At 46.8% G+C, this 17,177-nt stretch overlaps 1 protein-coding gene across 2 annotated transcripts in view; it reads left to right on the top strand.

The window, feature by feature from the left end:
- SEMA5B (semaphorin 5B) overlaps window positions 1-17,177 on the top strand; it is a 244,427-nt gene that overhangs the window by 52,204 nt on the left and 175,046 nt on the right. The window lies entirely within an intron of this gene.

Below are 17,177 nucleotides of genomic sequence, written 5' to 3'. Positions count from 1 at the left end.
GGAGAAACGCAGCAGTTTGAATGCCCAGTCACTTTTTTGATCCGTTTTGCACTTGTCTTTCCTGCACCTTCAAAAAGACCTAGCTACATTTTGAAACCACCTTCTTAACTAATAGGATATAAAAAGTTCAGGGACTTTTATTATCCAGGGATTACATTTATAGCTATTTTTTTTATACGTGAGCCATGCTTCTCCTCTCTGTGATTTGACAGACAGTACTGGGAGTTTGTCCTGAATATTACACCAGGGTACATAAAGAGGAGACTTGGGAGATTTATTATGGGAAAATGCTGACAGGTTCTTAATTTACTGCAGTGCTAATGGGAAGGACCGTAATTCTCTCCTGAAAGTTGCAAACCTTCATCTCCGTGGATGGTGTCTCTCAATACACTCAGTTTACTTAAATTTGTTTTTTTTGGATTTTTTTTTTTTTTTTTTTTTGCTTTCTCACTGAATGTAATTGAGCTGGTGAATATCTATATTGTTCCATTTTCTTTTGGCTTTCTTAAAAGCCTTTTACTTTTAGGGCTTTCCATTGTTAAAAATTGTAAGGGGTTTCAGGCCCTTTCCAGCAGAAAAAGCTCATTCACAGAAGTCAGTTCTTTTTTTCTGTTCCTCCCTTTCCTCAGTCCACCGCATCTTACATGTTCATTGTAATACCGGATGTTCAAGTGCAGTTTCAAATCTGTGAGCCATGTAACTTTGCTGCTTCCCCCCAAAATAAAAAAAAAATTTTTAAAAAAGTGTCGCTGTTGAACAATGCCTACTTTTTAACTGATTTCAGGAGAAGGCTGTGAATCTGCATAATGGTCTCACACAGAAAGTGCTTTATCTTCACCAGTTAACGAGTCAGTTTAGTGGTATTCTATTGGCAAAGGCTTTCAGAGAAATTATGCATGGTAAATTAATGAAGGCCGTCTGAGGTATTATTGTCTGTGAATGCACATGCCATTAGACTCAATGGCCGGCTGAAAAAGTTAACGGTCATTAAGTGACTGTTAAAAGGGCCGCTGGACACAGATTCACTCCCGTCCAGGGCTCTGGTTGGATTAGGTAAAGACAGAGATTGCTATTTGCCTGTAGGCCACAGCACGACCCAGGCTTTGTGCTCTTAGATCCCCATTTATGTTGGCTCCTTTCTGTCACTGGCAGATTTACAAGAGCCTGAGAGACACCATCGTCTATCCAGGTAAAGACCCGTAGATCGCTTTTCTGTTACTTTCTAAGTAGTTGGGAACAAAATGCTGTAGCAGATGCATTGAAATGTGTTGCGATCCCTGGACCTCTCAGCGGAGGGAAGAAATACAGGCGGCTTTAATTGAGAAGTGGCAAAAAGTGTTGTTTCAGCAAAACTAAAAGTTGGTTTTCTATACCGTGGTCCCTGCAGGGGTCATTTTGTGATGTGCACATGTAATTTGAATAGTGGGCTCTCTTCTTAATTTTATTTGCAAATGGCAAATGTAGTCGTAGACCATTGTGATAGATCTAACTGGGGTTTTCAACTCCAGCTACCATTTAGGCAACTGCATCTCAGAATGACAACGCTGCGATACATTTGTCCCATAAGGGATGTTGTTGCAAGCTCTGTTTTGGGTACCACTAGCCCATGTGGCTGTGTCCTTTTCCTCCAGCCGTGTTTAAAGGATGTCAGTGAGGGTGCTCTTTGGAAAAAGTAACTTCCAACTCGAAACACTTTAGAGAAAATTAATGATTTGATATTTTCTTGAGGCCACTGACAGAAGTGGTATGAAAGGGTTTTTGATCTAGGGGCCTTCAGAAAGTAAACTTGAGCTGTTTACTGGTAAAGCAACTGTGTAGAAGCTTAATTAGTATTGATCTAGATGCATTTGTAAGATGTGGAATTAGTAGCCTTTTGAAGAAGAAAGGTTTCCCATTGTAGTTGACGGTACAACGCACCCTTTTATGAAGCGTCTCAGACAAGCATGGCTTCCCGTTAGAGGAAAAGAGAAATGGCTCATTTGATTAAGATTAACACAGACAAGCTTCCTAATATTTGAAGACAATTCCCCGTCTTACCGTTTTTTTTCCCTCTTTCATGTCCCCCAGAGATTACCGTAGGCGGCTGCTGCTAGTCACCATTATTTATATAAAGATATGTAATGCATTCGTGCTTGAGGGGTCATCCGTAACAGGGTATACAATTTTAGATAGTGGAGACTGGTAGGAATTATGGTGAAGAATTACTTTCTGGTGACGGCTGTATCCTACCTATAATATGTCATAGCGTGTGACTTCCAATTAATCAAGCCATAACTAAACGTTGCGTCTGGTGACCGTGGCACACCCATTAATATTGGGGAGTGAGTGAGTCTTGGCTTTATGAACATGAATACCATCATGGTTTCCTGCCCGCTCTTCCACTTCAGTCAGAAAATTTCAGTGTATAAGGAATATTCCCTCCCAGCCTCATTTTCTACCATTGTGATCTATTAAGCTGCAATCCATAACGTCTCCTGTCGTTATAATAGTCTGACGGTGAGAGGTTTTAAATGATCTTATGAATTTGACTTTGGCTCACTCTGCATTGACCTTGATGTCGTCAATGATTTTTCCCCCCATGCTTTTAAATAAGTAGGGAGAGGTGAGAAAGGAGCACAGAAGATTTAAGGAATAGAGTTTGAGTAGATGTCTCAGTGAGCTTAAAGCATCCTGTTATACGCTTTGGAGCAATGAAGTGCATTGTGAGGGGTGGCAGGGAGCAGAGAGAGAGAGGGGGGGAGCAGAGAGAGAGAGAGAGAGAGAGAGAAAACATTATTAGAAACAAAAGACCTGATTTTCAAGTTTGTTAGAGAAATGGCATGCCTGTGTTCAGCAAGCCCACATTGATAGATTAGACCATCCTGGGCATGTCTACATGTGCACTTTACTGCACATTAGATTAATGTACAGTAAATTGTCGCCATCTATGCATGTGCTGCAATTAGTGTGCAGTAGATTAAATTACTCCAGTGTAGGATAGTCCTGTCACATACAGGTACTATCCTATGCTGCAGTAAATTATTGTACTTAAACGCACATGCAGACAGTGACATTGGAGTAGTTTACTATGGCGCAGTCTGAGCCAGAGTATATTGAGTTGCATTAACTGCACATGTAGATGTGCCCTCTGTGTGCTAGACTTCATCAGTCTTGCAGCTACTGTGTTGCTCTTTCCCATTTAAAATACCCCCCAATAAGATGTTTCAATGTAGTAAAATCCCAACCTCTCATCATGTTTCACAAGCCATAATCTATCCAGGACCAGGGGATGGAGTCCAAACCCCTGAGGTAAGTGGGGAAGTGGGCGACCCGGAGGAAGAGCAAGAGGTGACAGGGGAGGTGCTCTCATTCTTCCTGAGAAAGGAGGGCAATCGGGTAGTTACCTTAGGTGCCTGTACCCAAATGCACAGAGCCTGGGAAACAAGCAGGAAGAATTAGAAGTCCTCAAACAGTCAGGGAACTATGACATGATTGGAATAAGAGAGATGTGGTGGGAGCTCACATGACTGGAGCACCATCATGGATGGGCACAAACTATTCAGGAAGGACAGGCAGGGGAGACGAGGAGGAGGAGTTGTACTTTATGTAAAAGAGCTGTATGATTGCTCACAGCTCCAGTATGAAACTTGAGATAGGCCTGTTAGGGTTGGAGGAGAGAGCAACAAGGGTGTTGGGGTGGTGGGGTCTGCTATAGATCACCAGACCAGGAGGATGTGGTGGATGAGGCTTTCTTCAAACAGCAGAAGTTTCCCGATCACAGGCCCTAGTTCTCATGGGGGACTTCAGTCATCCTGATATCTGCTGGGAGGACAATACAGCAATGCGCAGGCAATCCAGGACATTTTTGGAGAGCGTTGGGGACAACTTCCTGGTGCAGGTGCTGGTGTGGCCAGCTAGGGCCGTGCTCTTCTTGAAGGGATGAATTGGTGGGGAAGGAAGTAGCAGATGGCACCTTGGGCAGCAGTGACCATGAGATGATGGTCATTCTTCTCATGTGTGAGATGAGTTCAGGATCCTGAGGAAAGGAAGGATGGAGAGCAGCAGAGTAAGGACCTTGGACTTCAGGAAAGCAGATTTTGACTCACGCAGGGAACTCATGGGCAGGATCCTTCTGTGATGCATCATAACCAGAAGGAAACATAATTCAACATCCTGCTTGCTATCAGACAACTTTGAGGTAAATAGACTGCTCTAATGTTCATCTGAGCCTTATTTGCACATAATGAAGGTTTTCAACCAAGAGATCTTACAACACCTTCAGCTCTCCTACGAAATATGAATTTTCCTTTCCACCTAGGAGACATTTTACAATCTTTGCATTCTCCTATGCCTGAAGAAGGGTGAGTGAGCCTGAAAGTTGCAAATAAAGATTTTTCTTTTGCAAATATCTAGTTGGTCTAGTAAAAGATATCACAACCTTGTGGCAGGCAAGCTAAGGAAGTGCGGGCTGAATGAATGGACTGTAAGGTGGATATAAAAACTTGCTCCAGCATCGGGCTCAGAGGGTAGTAATCAATGGCTCAATGTCTAGTTGGCAGCTGATATCAAATGGATGCCCCAGGGGTCAGTCCTGGAGCTGGTTTAGTTCCATGTTTTCATCAACGATCTGGAAGATGGGATGGAGCGCACCCGCAGCACATTTGCAGATGACATCAAGCTGGTGGGAGTAGTAGATACATTGGAGGGTAGGGCTAGGATTTAGAGTGACCTAGACAGATTGGAGGATTGGGCCAAAAGGAATCTCAAGAGGTTCAATAAGGACAAGTACGAAGTCCTGCACTTAGGGTGGAAGAATCCCGTGCACGGGCTGTGGATAGATTGGATAAGCAGCAGCTCTGCAGTAAAGGACCTGGGGGTGACAGTGGGCAATAAGCTGAATGTGAGCCAAGTGTGCCCTTGTTGCCAAGAAGGCTAATGGCATCTTGGGCTACATTGGGAGGAGTGTTGCCAGCAGGTCAAGGGAAATGATTATTCCCCTCTATTCTGCACTGGTGAGACCACATCTGGAGTGCTGTGTTCAGTTTTGGGCCCTCCACTGCAGAAAGGATGTAGACAAATTGGAGAGAGTCCAGCGGAGGGTGACAAAAAGGGTTAGGGGGCTGGAGGACATGACTTGTGAGGAGAGGCTGAGGGAATCGGGCTTATTTAGTTTAGAGAAGAGAAGACTGAGAGGAGAATTAATAGCAACCTTCAACTCCCTGAAAGGGGGTCTGAAAGAGGATGGAGCTGGACTGCTGTCAGTGGTGGCAGATGACAGAGCGAGGAGCAATGGGCTCAAGCTGCAGCAAGGGAAGTTGAGGTTAGATATTAGGAAGAATTTTCTCACTAGGAGGGTAGCAAAACACTGGAACAAGTTACCCCGAGAGAAAGTGGAAGCTCCCTCTCTGGAGGTTTTTAAGACCCAGGTAGACAAAGCCTTGGCTGGGATGATCTAGTTGGGGATGGTCCTGCTTTGAGCAGGGGGTTGGATTAGATGACTTCCTGATGTCCCTTCTTACTCTAATTTTCTATGATTTTCTACAAACACAGAAAGAGGCTTTGTGCATGCTTTGGGGGAATGAGGTGCAAAGGAACAAAGATTTCCTGAGTGAACCTACCACGTATGTGCATGTATGATGTTAACCCAGACCAAAGTCAGAGCTGCATTCTGTGCTCCTTGAAGTTGTTGAATACTTTTCCATTGACTTCAGCGGGGTCAGGACTGAGAATGATATGCCTTCTGCAATTAAAATGAGTAAGAAGTCTATGAGTAATACTATTAAATAATTTTTCCCTGCAGAAGAGAAGAGAAACAAAAATAAATACGGAAAAACATTTGGTTAGCTCATGAGAAAGCACTCCCTTGAAAAGTGTGAGTCATTTTATAGCGGCGTGTAAGTGTGTTTTATTTGATAGCAGGAACCAATTGGCTTTTCCTTTTGGAATTCATCACACCATTGATCAATTTGTGTCCTTTTTTTTAAAAAAAGTGGGTGCTGAAGGAGGCTTTCTGGTTGCCTGATGCAGGGCTTGATGGAGGTACTGATTCTGCGTGTGATTGTTGTTGTACGTAAATAAAGCACTAAGGCGGGGTGGGTCATTATTTTGGGTGGAGGGCCGCTTACTGTGTTTTGGCAAGCCGTCGAGGGCCACGTGACAGGCAGCCAGAGGCAGATAAATATTAATTTTATAAATTTTTTAGGGGCTCTGCAGCTGCATAGAATGGCTTGGCAGGCTGCCTCCAGTCTGCGGGCTGCATTTTGCCCACGCCTGCACTAAAGGTTTGGCTCTCAAGTACTTGCACAAGGTGTGGAAGAGTTGGATCCGACTTGCTTTGCCCGGCAATCTGAATTCTTTCCATGGCTGGTTGACCCCCAGCCAAACCAAGGGTGCAGGATGTGAAGGTAAAGCTAATCAAGGGCTTGTCCTGCATGTGCCTGTCGCTGGGTATGTGCTCTTCCATGCCTCTGCTGCACAGTTTTTCAATCTCCCATGGGAAGTTGGACTTCCTACTTGGTACCAATTGGTTTTTTTCTTCAATTCTTCCTCTAAGCTTTAATTAACACTCAGGCCCTGCCTGCCCTGCTGTATTCGCGGTTGATCTCACATAATGCTGAACTCCTTCACCAGCTGAGGATCGGAGGCCGGGTGCTCTCATGTAGAGACATAAGTATATCCAGCACCAGATCCTCAGCTGGTGCACGCTGATGTGGCTTCACTGAGCTGTGAGCGCCAGCTGTGGCTCTGCCCAGTTGTGTGGCACTGGCCAAGGCAGGAGACCGGCTGGACTGACTGCTCGCTGCGCCCTGGATCTCAAGACCCAACGTGGGGGCAGCAACGCGAAGGGAGTCGTTGTTGGGGTTTTTTCTACAGCTGTTCCTTTTCCTTGAGTTATTTTTTGGCATCTCCTTAGCGTTGCACCCAGGTAGTGGAACATCTCTAAAACTATCAAAAGGCAAAATACGAGCCGTGATTCCATAAGTGAAAACCGTTCTCGTTTGCTTCCTTTCCCCGACTTGATAAAACAAACAAAGCCAATAACCCTTCTCAGCCAAGGAAAGACAGATTGAACGTAGCTCTTCCCCGTTCCAAGCACCATGTGTGAGCTGTGTACTTCTTTTTTTTGTTCTCTGATTCTGTGAATAACATAATTGCTGTGTTATCCCTTGGGGTATTTGTAATATTAACATTGGTTAATGACATTAATTCAAGTTTTTACCATTAATAAAAATGGCATTGCTTAAAATTAAGCATTACATTTCAATTAACAGTCCATCAAAGGCTGTAATAGTCTGGAGCATTAAAGTGATATATTTTTTTAATTTCTTATTAATTTTTTATTGTATCATGCTAATTTCCGAAGAGTGATTGAAAGCCCAGCTGATCTGGAGTAACGACCCTCTCTGCCATGTTTCTTGAGGGAACTTTTTTTTCCCTTTATGACATTATGCAAAAAGGTCACATTTCCACAAAGCAGGAATCTGTTTCAGTCACCTCCTGAATTCATTATCATCTTTTTTACTTTTTAACATGAGGCACATGATATACAGGCACCCCAGGTGGACATGTTTAAATTAATCTAGTAATAATTGATTCAGAAGAGATTTGGAGGACAGAATTTGCATAAAAGCTATAATGAGAGCAAATCCTCCAAGGCCAGGCTGCACAGCTAAGCCCCTGAATAACTCACATCTTCTAAACTAATTTGGTTATATGTGCGGTGTGGGGGTGAGGGGGCTGGATCTCCGTGTGCCTGGAATTCATTACAAATAGTTCATCTTCTCCAGAAAGACCTAGCTACACAGTGTGTTAAAATGACACCAACCACCTCATACTTATACAGACCTTTTCTCCAGCCATGAAATTTCAAGGCATAGAGCCGATGGGTTATTTTGCAAAGCTCTGGAGCAGAGAAAAGTAATCGCCCAGGGACCGGTATACTTCAGACTCTCTTCCAAACAGATGTTTCCCAGAACAAGCTCTAACCTAGAGGTCTGAGCAAGCTTTTAATAATGTGTGGAGGACTGACTGGAAGGTACTTCCTCCTCCTACCCTGGTATGGATCTCTACCACTTGATATTACATCATGCAAAGTCCAGTCAAGTGTGGCGTTACTCCCAGTGATGTCAGTGGGGGATGAGGGAGCTTAGTATCTCATAGCGTTGGGACCATCATTGAGGGCCTAGAGAAAGTGAATTTGAGGGCAAGGAAAACAGATTCTCTCAAAGACTAGACTGTCTTCCTCTCATTGATATTGATGGCCAACTCCCAATAATCTTTGCTCTGCTTTGTGCGCCAAACCTAGCAAGTTTGGCAGAATTGTACAAGGGTATCTAAGAAGAGATACGGTTAGAAAAAAATGAGGGCTGACCATTTATCTGGAGTAAATCAGGGTAGCTTCGTTGAGTTCAGCAGAACTATCCTGATGAGGAATTGCAATGCCATTGCCTCCAGGTGGATTTGATTTCAATCAAATTGATTTGAATCACTGGTCAGGAAGCCTTGATTTAATCACTGTTTTCTACAAAAAGCGTATTCTTGTTGTTTGATATAACCTTCATTGAAATATTCCCAAACAGGGTCTCTCTTAAGAGCCTGGCAAGCCTGCTGCCATGATAGGCTTCCCCTTCTGCCATACCATTCCCTCACTAGATCTCAAATTACTGCAGAGGCTATACTCAAAACTTATCCCTCAAGACTTCTGGAATAGTCTGCTCAAAATGTTTCTCTTTTGCTCTTACTGCCCCTCCCTCCTTGCATTTCTCTCCAGACTCCCCCTCCTTGCCCAGATCTACTCCACCCCCAATAATCCTCTCTTCATTTAACTTGTTGAAACTTTGCACTTTTAGGGAGAGAAAAGGGCTTCCCTCTGTACACAACTTAGAGATAAGAGGGCTGATGGGTAGGAGGTAATCAGGTCTGTTCTCCATCGTCTCCATCTACTGCTGTTAACAAGGATGTTAACTCTGGAGACACAAATCCACAATTTGAGAACTGAAACTAAGCCTCGCAGAGATGCTTAATGGGATCTCCTAGACTGAACACTGAGTCATTGGGTAGAGTGATTTTCTTTAATCTTTACTAATCTATAGAGGAGCCGCTGGAGTAGGGGAAGTACAGGGGGGCATGGGCCGTCTCCACCACTGATGAATGCTTGTCAGCTCTGGCCCCGCTGCCAACGTCAATACCACTGGCAGCATCTGCGGATGCTCGCGAGCTCTGGCCTACCGCCGCTGGCAGCTTCTGCGGGTGCCCCCCAGACTCAGTAGGCACCAGTTGCCCATGGCCTCTGGGAATCCCATAAGATTGGGTCCCTAATATAGCCTATTGCCTGTTGTGACCTATTTATAAAACTTTTCTAAAAAAGTTACATGAATATATGTCTCAAATCATGCGTAATTAGAAGTTATAATCTCTGTTCCATGATGATATCTTTAAGATTTAACATATCTTAGATTAAAACTATCTTTATGTAGGTTTATTTTTTTTTAAAAAAGCATCTAAACAAAAAAAATTACTATTAAATAAAAAAATGATTTAAATAAAAATATCCCATTTTTTTATTTAAAAAAAATATTGATTATTATCCACCCTGCATTCCCTGGGATGCTCATTTTGCACTAACCTAGTGAGGAGCGACCGGCAAATAGCATGTTTCCTACCTGTTTACTCCCGTTCAGCACACTTGCAGCTGTAGTTGTTTCCGCACCACCCACTCTTCCCTCTGTAATGTCTGTTCAGAGTGCTATCAATGGGGCCGAGAAAAGTAGCCCCACTGGTCTGTGTATGAGAGAAGTAGCACAGCGGGTGTCGGCTGCTGGAGGACGTGCAGAATAAAACTGGCACAGCAGGAGAGGGGTGAATCCAGTGGAGGATTATTATTTTTTGTCTTCGGCTTTGGGACATTTATTGGCCCTTTGGCTGCCTTGTTGCTGGGAGCTTTTTAATGATAAATGACACTGGACAGGGCCAGGAAGACTCTGGAGTGAAATGTGCTCCGTTTCCCACCCGGCTCTGCTCGGAAGCTCCACTACAACAGTGTTTAGCAATTATCCCTCTAGAATTGCAATTAAATCATACGATTATATTTGTTAGGAGGCAGCAGGTAATCCCAGGGCTCAGACAAAAACAAACAAGCTGTTATTCTTTTCTCTTCCCCTCTCGCCCGAGTCTGCTCATGCGCCCGCACCGACACATGCACACCCTTAGCTCCTCATACCCGTTTACTGCATGAGCTCCTGCGGCGGTGAGAAATCCCCTTCCAGGCATGCTACAAAACTGCGAAGCAAGTCAGTGCCCACTTACGGAGCTGGAGCGCCCTGTAAGGCCATGTGGTGCCTGGGATGGAGGAAGGGCTGAGCTCTGGGGAGGAAGAGGCTGGCAGGGAGGGAGCTGGAGACTGCAAGTCGGAGAATGCGTGTGGGGTAAATGAGGCCCACATGTTCCAGCTGCCTCTCAGGGAGGCACTTGTGTGGCTCGGCAATTTCACGTATCGGCTTTCGTTTGCTGGAGACGTGGGTTCCAGTTTTGCCCGAGGTCACAAGTGGAAATAATTGTTTTGTTGATTACGGTCCCAAGCCCACCAGGAGGGCGGGGGCACGATCACCAACCTGCTCCGAAGCGTTCGGGGATGGGATTAGTCCAGGATGTTACAGCATAGAGATGGAGGGGGGAGGTTTGCATGGTGCCTACCTGCACCTTGCCTTACTCTGGGGCTGCTACTAGTTCCTCTTCACTTCCCAGAGCATTTAACTCACTCCAAAGGTTTAATCAGCAAATGCCCCTGATGAGCCTCTGCCCCTTACTGGTTTATCACTCGGTACAAAAACAGTCTTTCTGGCTAGTGCTCTAATTGCACAAAAGCCAAGGACAGTCATGGTTTCCATATTGAACAGGGAGAAAAAGCGGGGCCCTTGTGTCTCAAGCATTTGTAACGAGGACAGCAGAGTTCTCCATCTGGCTCTGCAAATGGTCTGTTTGCCATCGATCGGGCTGCTTGCTTATGCCATGCCTCAGTTTCCCCTGCTCTGAAATGGGGGCGATGACATTATCTTGCAAAACACTTGAGAGGCCATATTCATCAGTGCTCTCTAGTGGAGAGCTTACAAGCTCCTTGCAATGCACTTGAGAAGCAGGCACTCAAACAGGAGGAAAAGCTTTGCATTACCCTGGCTGTTTCTATTGCATCTCTGCGAGTTAAAAAAAATAAGAGCGAAAATGGAAATAACTATTCAGCTCAGCGTACTCAGAATGTATACCCGTGTGGCTATTCAGCGGGGGGCAAATTCTCTGCACTAGGAGGGCGTAAAGCAGCAAGGACCGGAGTTTGGGCCAGAGCTACTTTGCAGATGCACAGACTCTTCTTACATCTTGCCTGGGACCAGCCTGAAGAGATGCTGCTGCAGGGTCAAGGCCGTGGTTCATGGGCTGCACAGCCACTGCGCTTTCATGCTGTGACCCATGGGGATCCCTCGTCTTGCAGGGAGCTCCCCACTTCTAACACATCCTGTATCGATCGCCTCCCCCTGTGGTGCTGGGCAAGATGCTCGCGAGTCTGACCAGCCACAGGAGCATCCATTAACTTCTGGAAATCAAGTCTTTTGCCTCTGCCTCGGTTCCTCAATCAGCAAAATGGAAAATAATTGTCTACTCAGTCGCGTTTCTAGCATCACATCACACACCGTGTTGGACAGCTGGGTGGACAAACTCTGCTTTCACCGCTGGGCGGGCAGACAGACCTTCTCCAGCCTGGGGGCTACCTCCTAGAGGAGGTGGGCTGTGGGGAGGGGTGGGGGTGTGCAAATGTTTGCAAGCTGTCACTGCCAAGGTTGCTGCTGGGATAAAGGAAGGACTTCAGACTCGGCGGTACCCTTGACAAGTGATAAACTCACACCAAAAACCTAACGCAGTCTCTCATGTTCTGCTATTACGTGTAGCCAGTAAAAAAGGGCAGGATCCCTTTCGGGAGGCATCTTGAGGCACTTAGGAAACAGCTCCATGTGTGGTCAGGTTTCTGCTATGCAAAAGTGGGTCCGAGTGCCTGCAGAGCTCGTATTTACGTATGCCCACCGGTCTTGGCAGGCACCCAGCGGTATCGCGTGTTTTGCTCCGTTACACAGGCCTTCATTGTTGGATCAGCTTTATGTTAGCTCTCTAGGATACAATCCCCCTTCTCAAGGGGCCTCTCCTCCAAGCCAGGTTTCTGTTTGGTCATTAGCTGCTCTGGTGGGGCTCCCAGCAAGTAGCCAGTGAAAGCCACTTGGTGGCTTATCTGACATGGACATTGCTCCCTGTAGAGGACTGAGGATTTCCAAATTTGTTTCCTGTTGGGCCATTAGAAAGTGTCGTCTTCTGGAGCTGAATCCAAGTGAGGGCTTTTCAACTGAGGATCGGCTGGCGGGCTTCATGGCAGGCCCCTGATCTCTGCCCGGTGGAGCTGGAAACATGGGGCGATCTAGACATAAGATGCTTCTAACCCTGTTACCCATCTCTTGAACGACCTGCTCCAACAGATGATTAGACTTAGAGCTTCACTTCCCCGCTGGGCTGCAGTTTTCCACTCCAAATGCCCGCAATGTAAATAAAGCTGCTGCTTTGCATGGAGGCGTCTGAATTATTCATGTACGACAAGGTAACAAGCACATCACAGTCAATCATCTCCTAGCACCAGATCTGTGTTGTTTTATTCCTGGTTGAGAAACAGTCTCATGGTTGAAGTTAGGGAGCGTTTCAGCCAGTAGCAGAGGGGGAAGAGCGGTCAGCTTGGGGCTTATGGAAGCTGGGTTTGAGTCCCGTTATGCCACAGACTTCCTGAGCGCCCCTTGGGCAAGTTACTTAGTCTCTCAGTTCCTCCTCTTTGAAATGGGCAGAATTGGGAAGGGGCACTGTGAGGAGAGGTACACTGAGGTTTGTGAGGCCCTCGGATCCTGCAGCAATGGAGGAGCAGCTACGTATCTCAACTAAAATAGCTTGCAGGACCCGAAGCGTCTAAGGGTTTAAGTGGTGGGGAGAGTTGAGGTCAACGAAGTGTTGTAGAAAAAGAAATAATGCATTTGCCAGAACCAAGCCAGGCATTCCTCCTAGATGCACATCTGAACAATAGCTCAAAAGTTTGTGCGTCAAAGGTAATTAATAAAAGGGCTCACCCTGCTAGGACGGAGCCGAGCACGGCAAATGTGCTAGAAGGATTTGACACATCGTGTTCAGTAATTGCGCAGTATCGCTTCTCTGCGGCGAGATGGAGCCGTCGCTCGTGCCGTCAACAGAAGCGATGGGTAAATGGAGTGATGTCTCCAGCCGCGGAGGGAAAAGCGGTGCTTACACCCCACGGCGCGAAGCAGCCTCCCGAAGCCGTCTGGATTGGTGAACTCCAGGTGTGGGGGTGAGGCCAGGCAATGGCAACTGAGAGCAACGGCTGCATTTTTGGCAGCCCCAGGGCTTTTCTTTCAGCGTGCCAGCCTGTCAGGGCTGTTCTGCTCAGCGGTTACATTTTCCACTGTTTTTCCACTGTTCTTTTGCTTACTTCTCCAATACTTCACAAAAAAAAAAAATGTTGTGGTATATGTGCACATCTTTGTCTGCTGCTTCTCCCTGCTTCAGATAGCCTCTTTTCATAAAACCATAAATTTACCCGATCATAAAAGGACTCCGCACGGAAGATTTTTTTCTTCTTCTTTAAATGGATGTCTCTCTCCTTTTAAAGATGGAGAGTTTTCTTTCCATCCTTTAACTTTATTCCCATCATCAAATTCTGTTATGGGGAAATGAGAGTTACTGTCTCAGGAAGTAGGGTATGAAGTCTCGGTGTAGCCATTTCTAAAGTGAGGTTTGTTTTAAAGCCTTGAAGGTCGATTGGAGGTATTTTTTCTTGTAGGCACAGAGTTTGATTCACCCAGGGACCGCGTGAAGTTACCCTGTGTAGATTGGGAGTCACTCCAAGGAAGGCGGAGAAGTGACAGTAACACAAGACCGGGTTAACGAGACGCGAATCGGAGCCTTTGCCCCGGTACGGGGGCTGTGGAAGAAGCACAGCGCCCGAGCAATGCCACAGGAGCAGGAGGTGGCCCAGAGGCGGTGTGGCACGTTATGCCTTCTCTATAGAGTTGGTTATCAGAGAAACAGGTATAGGTTGCGTTATTTCCAGTGGCTTCAGCCGTACGGCTGCGTGATGATGGAGCACCTATGTCTCCGACGCCCTGCTTTAGCTGGAAGACCACTTCTTTCTCCATAGGTTTTACCCCAGCTGCAGTCATCAGTGGCCCCGTAGCTAATAGTCGTCAGGAGGAGAGGTAGGAAGGTGTGTTTTCTACACGCCGTCTCTGCGCGCAGGCTTGCCTGGAACAGCCGTCGGGACCCGAATGCATTGACCGTATCAACAGAAGCATCACTAACACGTTTTGTGTCCCTTGTGCCCTGGAGGGACGGGGACAATGAGCCCCGAAGAGCAGGAGGAGGGGAGAGGGCTTATCAGCAGGCGCGTATCTGAATGGCCATGGTGTGGGAAGGGTGGTCCGAGGGCTGTGATCGCTGGGAGCACGTGGACGCGTGTGGGGTGAGGATGATCCCCTTGGAGAAAGCCGATAACGTGGGCCCGTCCCTTTTTATTCAGCGTTTTTGTCCTTTCCGATTTGGTATGTTTGAGTCCATGTGAACAGTGCCTACCGCTGCACAAGGGCATTACAAAGCAGGTGCCGCCACATGTCCTGCCCCAGGACTTACGTTCAGGTTGAGGTTTGGGCATGAGGTTCTGGGTCAGCATCACTGAGACCGTGGGAACGGATGTCTTGAGACCTATGCCATTCTCACTGGGGGGTCTCTTGAGAGCACGCTGTCATACGAGCCTTCACATCCATCTGAACAGCTGAAAACGGGGAATATGCGTTGGGGCAAGCCATGCTTTTCTAAGCTGGGGATTTGCATAGTCGGTGGGCCATCGGTTGCTGAAAGCCGGGGAAGACCCAAATGCAGACAAGTTTCAAATTGGATCAGTCCCACCCCATCCTGGTAGAGCTCTAGCAGGGTTCGATTTTGGGGCTCCAGGGTTAGAGGCTGAGGCGGACATAGTTTGGGCCTATGCCCAGGAGAACTGCAAGATCAGCTTCACCTCTGTAACTGGTGCCTGGCTGCGGGCACCGTTGAGCCGTCCGGCTGCTCCTCATCAGCACTTCGGTTTGATCGTCCTTTTCTTCACGTGGCACCTTTTTCCTCATGAAAAGAAGAAATGTTTTTTTAAAAAAACCCCAAAATTGCAGTCAGCAGCAATAGATTGCTGCTTGAGAGGTTGTTTTAAATTATGGATGAGTAAACGACTAAGGCAAGCTAGCGGGGGGCTGCTCCAAAGATCGTCCTTGTTCAGTGCTTCCATGGCCTTTGATTCTCGTTAAGTCAATGCTTGAGGGCCAAGGTTTGTGTTGTCCTTGATCCAAGCACACGTTTCCCCTTGATAGCGGCTCCGGGTGGTGCACAGTGTTCATTCAGGTTAATTTTCCCGTCATGGAAACTTTACAGATCTGAGAGATCTAAGTGGAAGAGCATCCAGGATGTTTTTATGGGTTTTTTTTCCTCCTCCTTGATCTTATTTAGTAGTTTTCCACTTGGTATGAAGTTCAAAACATGAATCCTAAATGCGAACTTTGGATTTATCTGCCCCGATCAACTTGAACCTATAAGCAAGGGTGGAAATTTATACCAAAGGTCGGAGAAAGCTTTCGAAGCAGTAGTGATGTGTGTTGGGCTGCGGCACAGTCTCCCAGGAAAAGTGGCAGAAATCCAATCACTTGGCACATTTTACAGCTTGCCCAGACAAAACACTAGTAAATGTATAACAGGGAAGGCTGCCTTGGCAGGAGAATAGACTGCCTGACATTGAGTCTTCTCTTCCTACAAGTTTTATGAGTCCATGATCTTTGTGAGACTGAAACTCAGACTAGTTCATCCCTTGAATTTAGACTTGACAGTGAACTGGAAAAGCATCAGGGGAATGTGCAGGAAGCCTTGCTTGTACTTGAGTCAAGGATCTGATTGTCACTGGGACTCATTAATGTCACTGGGGGTCACTTTTTTCGGTACCCTCCACCAGTACCAGTCCTTCTTAAGCGAGGAAGGCTGACATTGCCTCTTCTGAACCCCAGTACGGACTAGAGGGTGATACAAGAAGCATCTCCCTGGATTTAGGGACAGTTGGATTTCTTGTTCACTTCTGCAATGATAATATTGTGACCCAAGCCAAGCTCTGCAAATTTGTTGGGTGTTCTGGCTTCAGCGGGCTGTAGTACAGTTTGCACGTTGCATCTCAGTGGAGAGATGCTATAGTGCCTGCGTCCATGTGTGCATGCACGTGTGTGCGTCCGATCCCCCCAGTATACTTGTGTGTGATGACATGAGCCAAAACTCATGCTCATCTTAAATTCTAATGACGGTATTTTCCATAATCTCGTTTCTGCCAGTGTTAATTGTTAATCCCACTGCTTGCTAATTTAACTTTATATTGATGCTTTTTAACGAGAAAGGGGTTTGTGAGCTGCAACAATGCAGCTTGGGAGAGAACGGTGGTAGGATTTGGGAAAAGCCCTGTATGAAATCCTTATTGGGCTGAGGCCTGAGCTTCTGGGCACGTGGACAAGCTGTTATGGGATGAGCAGGGTATGAGCTCACCCCAGTATAGCCAACCTGTATATGGAGGGACAGGATAGGAAAGAGAGGTGGGGGCGTGGCGCTCTATATTATGGAGGAGTACACATCCTCGTTAATTAGCAAGGAGCCAGGGGAAGGGCACTCTGAAGTGCTTTGAGTTAGAGTACAAGGCAGTCGAGGGGAAAGGGACTTAATGGTGGGGGTCTCCTACAGACCCCCCAACCAGGGAGAAGAGCTTGACCAAGAATTCTTGGGTTAGCTCACAGAGGCAGTGAGGGCTAAGGATGTGGTAGTCATGGGGGACCTGAACTTCCCCGACATCTGCTGGGAGGAGCAGTCAGCCAGGTCTGACCGCTCACGTAGGTCCCTAGCCAGAGTGCAGGACCTCCATCGAACCCAGGAGGTGCACAGCCCCACCAGGGAGACGCCTTGTTGGACCTGGTGCTGGCCACGGGCGACGACCTGGTGAGGGGGCTGCGGGTGCTCGACCCCCGGGGCGACAGCGATCATCGCCTGCTGGGATTCACCATCCAGCGCAAGGTGGCAAAGGCCTGCAGCAAGGCAGC

Source organism: Crocodylus porosus, unplaced genomic scaffold (genome assembly GCF_001723895.1).
Source record: "Crocodylus porosus isolate Cpor-Errol unplaced genomic scaffold, CroPor_comp1, whole genome shotgun sequence".
NCBI classification, from domain to species: domain Eukaryota; kingdom Metazoa; phylum Chordata; order Crocodylia; family Crocodylidae; genus Crocodylus; species Crocodylus porosus.
The sequence above is the reverse complement of the archived record's forward strand: the minus strand, read 5'-3'. Positions and strand labels throughout refer to the sequence as shown.